We start from the raw sequence: 10,520 nt of genomic DNA, 5'->3' as shown, positions 1-10,520 counted from the left end.
AGGTGGCCGCGCCCGCCTGATGCAGGGACAGAGGTGACAGCGCTCGTGGTTTTCCGGGAGGCACCGGCGCAGCCGAAAAAAACCTAACAATATTTTGAAATTTACAGGATTTGCTGAATGTCGCATGCTGTTTGAATTTCCAAAAGGCAGTGTTCTCACGGTGAAAGAGCTAGCTGATATCTCCTCTCTCCTTGCTCCTCAACGAACGTCCATCCCTTCCCTTCCCTTCCCTTCCCTTCCCTTCCCTTCATGAGTGATGAGTTCCCCGCGGCTCCAGCAAAGCCCCGTCCTGCCCTTGCCAGATCCACAGCTTGCCATTGATGCTGAAGCAGACGAATGCTGAAGCGTTATTAAGAACTCGAGTATTGTGGCTAGGTGGGAAGAGTAGATTAGACTAGATGGGTCCTTTGCCAGGAAAACAATTAATATATCATTTTGTCACACCTAGAGATTGTGATGGATACAGAGATAAGATTTTTCAGAGGCAGCCAAGGTGTTTTCACAATAAAAGACTCAATATTTTTCAGTTAATGAAGCCCTGTAATAACCAAATATGAAATATTGACATTACCCATGTGTTCATTGCCATTCTCACTTTCTATCTTGTTTTCATTCTCAAAACATATAAACTCACAATGGCTGGAATCTCATGAGCTTTGTCTCTTCATTTTATTACCTGTTGCCAAATACTCTTCTCTCCTCCTATTTAAGTCCAGAGCACATTCCAGCATCAGCTCTGCTAGACATAACAAGCTTGGCAAAGTTTATCTTAGAAGCTATTTACTGGAGTCTGTGAGGGAGACTGGTGACACTGTTTGCTTGACAGCAGCTTTGCAGGCAGTCTAAAGCAGAGAAGTAATTTAAATCCAGTGTTCTCTCCAAAGAAAATCTTTGAAAGGACAATAAAAAAGTAGGAATGACATCAATACAGAAAGAAGCAGAGGACAGGAGAGACTCCTCAGTTGTATAGTTCTCATCCAGAAAGTGTGCCCTGTTCATTATTCATGTGTTCAGTGCAGGAGTTCTCATACCCCTCTGTTACTGAGGAATGAATTGGAAGTAGCTGTTGTGTAGTTGTAGGAGCACTGTCATGAAGAAAGAGTAACAAAACCTCTGGTAACAGTGTTAATAATTGTAGAATCCAAATGTAAAAAGAGGTCAGTACTTGGTTTTATAAACAAGGTATCAAAGTTATTTTTCTGTATATGGTTCTCTGTTGCAGGCCCACCACTAACTTTCCTGGGTCTAACCTCTGGTAAACGGCAGATTTAACTGGCCTAGACTTAGAAAATTCACCTTCCCAGGACACCACAGGGACCACTTGTTCCAAGGAGGTGTCTCCTTTTTCTGCACTTTACCTAGGTACATGCGTTTGAAGGGGTCCACCTTAGTTGTTGGGAAGTTTCACTCAGAGTGCTTAGCATTGACAGTAAAAAGAGATGTTACTTTTCTTGGCAGTGATTGGGTTCTCATTTCTGAGAGAGATGTTATTTGATCTGTAAGATAAGAGGGAAATTATTATAAACACAAGCAGAACTCTTAATGGATAATATCAAACTTAAAAATTAATAATTATCTTTCTCTCACTTCAACAAATACTTATCCAGAAGGTGTAGCTACTTTTTTCAGCCCTTCAAAAATGCAAGGCAGAGCGCTGGACACCTGGGTACCTCCTGGGGACTCCTAGGTGTTTATGATTTCTGTTTTTCCGCAAGAGTGAAAATGTGGCTGTTACAGTTAGGACTTCAAAGGGGAAGCCTTTAAAAATGTATTGTCATCCACATATCCAAGTTCAGGCCTTATGTATTCAAAAATTGTCTTATATTTTGGGCTTAGAAGTATGTCTTGGCTCACTGGTACCTTGCTTGGATAGCTGGTACCCTTTGTGCAGTGGCTCCTATATCCATTTGTCATTTATTAATGGCATTATTAGTGTGGTTTCCAGAGCTAGTCCCCTGGTGATGGATGTTGGACATGCACAGACTAAAACCAGCTTATATTTGTAGAAAGGTTTCTGATGCAACACTTTGTTCTTCCTCCCCGGGCTTGTACCAAGACATTGTAACACATTGGTAGCTCCAGTTAACACACACACGTCTTAGCACACACACACACATATATATACACACATATATTTATATATCTACATGCAGATCAGTAAGTTTTAAACGATCAGTAAATTTTTCAGGAGTCTAAAGTTTGTGATAATTAGCACTTGAAAAATGTTGTGAAGCTTTTCGTCATTCGTGTTTTGACATGCAAAGACTAATGTTTATACCAAAAAAATCTGCTAAAGATTCATTGCTTTCATTTACACCTCTGTTTGATTAATCTTTTTTTGTCTTGGTCCATCACTTTTTTTTCATCAGTTATGGTTCTTTGCTGATAATCTAACATGTTTGAAGTCCCTCTTTGATTCAAGGAAATGAAAGTTGGATGGTATTGTTTGAAAAGGTGCTATTCCTGCTAAATGATGAAGTCATCCTAGCTCAGTTTTTTCACTGATAGGTCTCCATTTGGCTAATTGGTCTGATGACATGTGAAAGTGTTTAGAAGACATCACAAAAGTGACAGAAAAAACATGCCCCCAATTTGTTTTAGTGTTCTGTTAAACTTTTCTGAAGTTTCTCCTTTATTCTTTTTAAAGCTGTAAACATCAGGAGGAGGCTTTATTAAATTGCTTTTACCTCAGACTACAGGGGGCTTTGATGGAAAAGGGGAAAATGTTTGAAACTGATGGGTCTTTGTTCTTTTTCTAAGGCAAGAACATTGGGAGTCCACACAGTGGGATTTTAATAACTGGTGTTATTACCTTCACAGCAGTAAAAAAGGTGGGGCCACCTGCTTTTACTGGACTGGTTAAAAGGAAACTGAGCAATTCCATACAATATGTACTTGAAAAAGCACATAGAAGTATAAAAATGTTATTTTCAAAAAGTCAAACAGTTCTACAGAACATACATATGAAGTCTAAGAAAGTATTAACAGACTCTCTATTTTGCAGGATCTCAAGTACCACAGTGACACCTGGAAGCATAGGTGAAATTCCCTGAGTAATTAAGTCATTAACAGCATCCTCTGGAGCCCTTGTAGATACTTCTGTGGCAATGATGGCCCGTGGATTAGTGTCTTCTTCAGAACTGAGGACAACCAACATGACACATCTGGCATAAACAGCTACATTCCTCCTTTGTTTCTCCTTTAACCAGCACCAAAACATCCTCAGTGCCCAGAGAGGCCTTGTGATGGCTCCATCTATGCATTGCCTGGGAAATTCCCAACTGTTCCAGGGTGAGCCATCCTTGGCATTCAGGCCATGGCCACTTCACTTACAAGGTGGTGTGTGAATGTGTGTTATACATAGCCAGGGTAACTTTTCTGTAAAAGTGAGCAGGAACAAAGATATTCACAGTATATGGTACTGTATGTATACTCCAAGGAGGCATGTTTTACTTATTTTTAAAATTTTAAATCTTTTAGGAATTACAATCAATGAAATTAAATCAGACGTATCTGATCCTCTATGACCTTAATAGTTTTCTATTTCTCCCCTTGCATTTGAAATAAATACTTCATTTATTGCCCTAAATTAAACTTTTGTCAAGATACCATAGTATTCTTTGTGGACTCTGTGTTGTAATAACAACTAATGAATCTGAAATTCTCTCGTATTGCCTCTGGAAGGAGATGGTTGTGGGTTTTCACAGCAGTTTGCCCCTGTTCTGTGTTGATTCTTGAACAGTCATTAGTGTTGGCCAAGAAGAAGATGCAACTGTGAGAGTTCTCTATGCCTGCCTGCCTGTCCTCACTGCTGCTGTATAATCTCATAATGCTGTTGCAGCTCTCTGCTCTTCATAGCACAGTACTCACTGGAACTGCTGTTTCTAGTGCAAGCTGAAAGATCAAAGCAGATACTGTGAATGAGTTTATTCTGTGTTGTTTCACTTATCATCTATTAATTGATCTCCTGAGTCATTTAAGGTCCTCACAACCTGTCAGTGCTTTGGTAATTTCTGTTGTTTTGAGGTGTAACAAGACATTATTTTTTTTCAGCTTTTATTTACGAAACAGAAGAAATCTGCAATAATTAAGGAGTTTAGTGCTAGGAAGTTTTGTAAAGTTTATATATTTATCTAAATATTTCATCTCCTAGTTTGGTGAATTCGATTTTTATCGAATCATTTGCTATTACATTCTTCCAGAAGATCTGTACTGCTGCTCTGTCCCTCTGCTGCGCAAATAAGCATTGCAGCTTCCCCCTGATTTTTTTACCCTTTCCTAACGACATGATTGCTTATAAATTCTTCCACTGTTGTGGCTGTGGTTTATTTTCCATAGGTTCACACAGCTGTGCTTCATATCACTGTACACACGTACAGAACTTGGTGCTCAAGCCTTGTACCTTGGCCCTGTTCTCACTAGACCATAGGGGAACCTTTGGGAATCAAAACTGATTGGACCTGTTTTATGGCTACAGACATTATTTTACCTCAAGGTACTTTGCCTGGGAGTCCAGTGTATGAGAATCCCAAGTGTTTTAAAGAGGGGTTTGGGAAGCCATGCAGGCCCTGGTTATAGGTGGTATGGGGATGAAACTAAACTTGGTGGTTGAGATATTCATCTTGCAGCACTGTAGTGATTTTCTGTGGACAAGAAACAGAAACATGTCTCTGATTGTTCCCTGTTGCAAGATTATGAAATAGATATTTGTTTTGACAAAGAGGACATCCAGGTGCAGCTACATCACCAAAGTCTACAGAAAGCTTGCATCACGCTTATAGATAAAGATAAGGGCCTACAACTGAAAAAGTAAGGTTTTTCCCAAAGGGCTGTCAGGGTTTTTTTTAATTAGGAAGTCAATATATGGTATCCAAATTCAGCTGAAGCTTTAAAACAGCATTAAATTGCAAAAAGATCAATGAAAATATAAGTAAGCAAAACAACCTCTCACCATGGTAAACTTTGCAAAGGTGTCACCCTAGACCACCTGGCCTATCAGCAGCACAGCACTCCCTAATGGAAGGGAGCTGGGTACCTGCCCCGGCCAGCAGGATTGTTTTCCACTGCTGTAGGCAGTTTATTTTGAATACTTTGCCAGATGGGACTTCTACTGCTCTCTTTTCTCCACTGCCTGAAGAGAGCATTCTTTAATTGTAAAAATCATGAATATTGGAGCTGAAATTTGCCCTGATGTTCTTCAAGGCCATATATCAGGCCATATATCAAAGTATGTTTTTGTCTACATGCGTTTGAGTTACATGTTTTCCTTGCCATATTCTGAAGGAGCACTGAATATCTGAATGTGCTGGAATTTTAGATTGTTCTTATTTTCCCCCATGACATTTGCATTCCTTCAAATCCTCCTTTCAAAAGAATCTTGTTCCTCTCTCTTCAGCTCAAGACTATTTCCACCATGCTATGGGGTTAGCAGACATGTTTCAGGTGCTTCCCTGTGTGCTGTGATCCTTGCTGCTCAGGGAACAATCACAGTCTGAGGAAAAGGAAGGCTGACCAGCTCTCCTATTTCTTTTTTTTTATGAATTTATGGCAATAGTACCTGCTGTAGACCCAGATCTGCTTCTAAACTATCACCCTGGAACTAGAAGGGCAGTAGATTGTAGGAGATGGCACAAGTTAAAAAAAAATTGGTCCCCATCATAAAAGTTAAAGCCACCTAAGTCTGCCAGATACAGTGGCTGGTGGACAACTGCTGGCCTAGGGAGTCTTGACACAAACAGTACTTGGCTTGTGAGTGTAAATGCAAGAAAAAGCCCTCCAGGGTGCTGTGAAAACTTGGCATTTTTTATTATTCTTTAAAGATTAATTTCAAATTTTCCACTCATTAATATCTTTTGCTAGTAAGTTGCTTTATAAGATGTTGTACTACTGCTAAGAAATTCTTTGCTTATTCTGTCCATGTCTTCAATGGTCATTTGCTGAGCTGTAGATAAAGGCACTATTTGTCTATTAACTATGACAAATGTAAGTTATTTTGAAATAATTCTACTCTGCTCTTGAGGAACTCTCACAGTACATGCTTTGTCATGTCTTTGATCATATCAGATTTTGCTGTGGCTCATTTCTTTATGACATATTTTCCCTTGCTTTTCTTTTTTCCCCCACTGCTATCCTGAAGTGTTTTGCAGTTAATTCTAGCTACTCTTTAGTTCAGGCACTTTTTTGTTCCAGTTGCTCATAATTTTAATAATTTCCATAAGTAGCCCGCAGGCTTCTTTACTGTGTCTGCTCAGTCAGTATTTTTTTTTTAGCACTAGCAAGTTCTCTGTCCATATTGAACAGTTTTTTAGTTCATTGGTATATCAGGTGGACAAAATCAGTGCAACTGCTTACCCTTGCGACACAACATCTCCCATCATGATTCAGATAAAAACCTTATTCATGCTCATAAATACTTATATATTTCTTACAAAAATTACCATTGTTGATTTTTTTCTTTAATCACATTGCTTTGCACATAGTGCAGTTTTAGTAAATTTAGGATTTTTGCTTCAGTTCTAAATTAAAGTATCCTACTAAACTAGCTTGAATTTCTTCATTAAAAATAGAAAGACGTGCTTCTAAGGTAATGACAAACTTTTCTTTCATTTCTACACATTTCTCTAATGATTTGAAGCCAGAGTGTATCTCGCTTTCAAGGTTTTCTCTTTCTTTTTTAAAACTTGATGTACGAAGAGAAGATTAGTGTATCTATATTCATATAACTCAAAAAAGTATCCTTTTTTCTCATCCATCTGTCCCAGGATTCCCTCTGCTGCTACATAGTTGTTGCACTCAAAACCTTGCTCATGGGCATAGGAGAAGCACACCTTTTATATAAGTAAATCTAAAAAATTATTAGTGTAACTGAAAGCAAAGCGCTTCTAACCATTAGTAGTTCAGCTCTAATTGTTTAAAAAAGAAGGTTAATGCAGTTAAAATGTTTATACATACACCTTCTAGTGCCTACCTCCCACTGTTAGGCTGATGTCTCCACTGCTCCTCTGGGTGCTGAGATTGGTGGGGTTTCATACTGGTGGCAGTGGTGGGGTGATAGTGAATTGCTAGCCTCTGGAGTCCTTCAGTGTGAGGAATATGATGATTGTGGTAATTCTCTCTTTAAGATCAATTTTTTTGTGTCTGCCAAAACCCTCTTACACTTTTGCTCTGTCTTCACTGGGCTATAATTCCATATTACACCCAATTAACTATATATGGCGTCTTTTGTGTATGTTAGACACTATTTCTTTGTTATCTCTAAAACCAGTTGTGTCCAGCTCCAGGTCTGCAATCCTCATGTTAGAGTCTTAAACACTGTTCTCCACAGAACAGCTGCTTCTTACTGCTATCTTTATAGTGGTTCTACTGTACAAAGTCAAAACAAATTAAATGTAGACGTGGTACCCTTCCTGCTACTCCAACTTGTTCTCCTCTGTTGATGCTCTTAGCAACTAGTTCACTTGCCTTAAAAGACTTCTAGAACATGAGAGAATAAAAACATATGGATGTAGATACATGTGTCTGACAGTCGAGTATGTACAATGCAGACAAAAAGAATAAAGAGAAAGATTCTCCTCTGTCCCACACCCAAAAAAGCCCCCAAAACAAAAACAACACACAGAAAACAACTAAAAAAATCTAAAACCAAACAAAAGAAACAAACAAAAAACCCCAAAAAGAAAAAGGCTGTGAGAATTTGAAGACATGTATGTTGGGGTCCCTTCCCCCCTGCCATGTGGTCTTGGGAGAGGGGCCCTGGGCGGGAGACTCGGGGTTTCCCTGCCCCTGCTCAGCCTCGTTCCCATTGGTTGTTTTGTGTTCCCTGCGCGGGCAGAAGGACTCTCGGGTCCCGTGATTGCCTCAGCTCCTCGGCAGATCCCGGCCATGCAGCTGGAGAAATAAACATCTCTGAAACATCTACCAAGAATCTGTCCATATCTATTTCTTTTACCCGGGCCTCCTTGTCTGATACACGTGTTGCAGGATCCCCACTGTAACAAATGCACAGGCAATTGATTGTGCCAACTCTCCACAGAGAAACCGAGAGCACAGTGAACTTCCTTGTCCTTAGGAACTGTATGGTAAATGGTAGATCTGGGAGGCTTTTTTGAAAAGCAATTTGAATACACTGATTTAGAGAATTCTTTAAAATAATATTTTTTTCCCTCTTTACGAGCAATTTAATATACTTTACTTTTATTTAATTGTCCTGTGACCTTGCTGAAAAACAAAAAAAAAAAAGAGAACAGCAAATGAACAACCCTCCCAATCCTGTTGTATGTGTGGTTTCTTGTTATACACATAATTCAATACAGTTAAGCAGAGACTGCCCAGGATGTTTTGCATGCTAACTGACAACTGCTTAAGTAGAACGTAAAAAGCTCTAAACAATGTAAATCAAGTAATAATAAATATTTTTATCACTTATTTTCTTATAATCTCTGTAGTGTTATTAATGGTATGTAAATCCTTAAATAATAGCAGACAAATTCACAGCTTATAAGAATTTGTTAAACATAAAGGCAGTTTTTAATATGGCATGGCATGGCATGGCATCTTGATGAGACTCATGGAATATTCTGGAGAAACATACTGTACTGCTATTTCATCAATCTAAGGTGACAGAAGAAAGTCTTGTCATCTGCAGTACCACCTCATTTCAAAGTGAATGCAGTTACAGAGATGGAGTACGGCAATTTTTAATGTAAGTAATGTTTTGCCTTTCTGAAAGAGCCAGTTTACAGTCTTGAGGCCATTAGACTTCTGTCCTGGCTTCTTCAGCAGTGCAATTCTGCAACAGGATTGGAGAGTCAGTTTGAGATTGATGATTAACTTCTCACTTGTGCTGCAAAGCTTCCTTTAATATTTCTGTAAAACTGAACAAATGACTGCTCCTAATGTTTTGCTCATCAACTAGTAAGTGGAGGCCATTTAAGACAGAAATGTAGGATTTAGCTCCAGCTGCTGTTCTAATGTTGCAGAAAGGTTTTGCTGCAGTTCATTAAATTCAACTTCAGGCAGTCACAAAACTGCCAGCTAATTATTTTTTCTTTCCTTGGCTGACTGAATCCTAGTGTCACCAATTTCCAGTCACAAAATGGAGCTACAGAATTCTTCATTCTGAAGATTGAAGGAACAAAGCAGTGAGGATGATACCAACACAATTCTTACAAAAACAGGTAAGACTGAATTAGTGAAACTTTATTTCCAACCAGTTTGTCAGACTATCTTGGAAGTCAGACTCTGTATGGAACATTGGTTATTTGGTAGCAGGTCACAGGGCCTTTATTAATAATTGTTAGTTTATGTTTTGGGGACTAATAACCAGATTGGAGATTCAGGTTACGTGGGTTCGACCCTCTGGTTGAAAAGGAGCAGACCTGTGGCTGAGAAGTAATTTTCCTCAGTATTGAGTACCTGGGGTGTTTTATCCTCTATTATCTCATTACAAATCAAATTATATTATGACAATTTCTTTCATTTTTGTGGAATATCAAAACTAAAAATGGGATCCAAAATTGAAAGATACATGTATGGAGATGTCCCTCCTGATCTTGCATACAGAATATGTACCTGAACACAGCTCTGTTAACACATGGATGATGCCACACACCTCTTAGAAACTGTTGTAAACATACCTCGAGATCATCTGTATTACCCATGACTGTAAGTGGTTGGTATAGCTTATTGATAAAGTAACTAAAATCAGTACATCCATGTGTGTTTAAAATAACATTCCAAAATGGGCAAAGTGAATAAGCTCCTGCCATGGAGCTGCTCATGGACTAGGGATTTTGATTGATTCCTGGGGTGATTTACTCTTCAGGAAGTTTACAGCCTGAGAATAGTTCCAAGCTAGTACACCAAGCTTTCATCCCAGAATTCTTGGAAAAATAATAGATACTGAGGATTTGAGCTTATGTTAATCACTGTTTATAGTCATATCACTGTCAGGATTTCAAAGAGAGACTTCTCCCTTCTGCTATGATTGTACACAAAGAGGACAGAGCCTTTACTATGATTTTACAATTAGAATTTACACAAAATATAAAAAAGGGAACAGCAGAGAAAAATGTAAAGTAACAGCAATAGAATGGCATGATTAAAATATGTAGAATTAGGTATCTTCAAGGTTTCTAAATACATCTTAGTTGTATCTTTAGTTGCATCTTTAGTTGCAGGAAGAGAGGAAAAATTACTTCAGCCTCAAAAGTCACATTTTCAATATGTATATTTTTGCTTCTGACAGCATGTCTTCAAATGTCAGTAAGTTGTCCACTGGCAACTATTGTCTCACTGCGATCTTAAGAGTGAGAAGACAGATCAAAAGAGAGTTAAGGCTATGATAGCAATCAGTGCAAATCAGGAAAGTTCCACATAAGGCTGGAATCTGGGATTCGTGTCAAGCACCAAGACACAATGAGGGCACGGTAAGAAAGCTGTTAAGGGAATTGGGTTAGAGTATGAAAGCAAGAACCAATATGTCACCCTTTGTCTTATATGACAGTTTCATCATTTTTACA

The sequence above is a fragment of the Corvus kubaryi genome, unplaced genomic scaffold, assembly GCF_017639235.1.
Source record: "Corvus kubaryi isolate FWS band 111438036 unplaced genomic scaffold, C.kubaryi_AGA036_p1.0 37398, whole genome shotgun sequence".
NCBI classification, from domain to species: domain Eukaryota; kingdom Metazoa; phylum Chordata; class Aves; order Passeriformes; family Corvidae; genus Corvus; species Corvus kubaryi.
The sequence above is the reverse complement of the archived record's forward strand: the minus strand, read 5'-3'. Positions refer to the sequence as shown.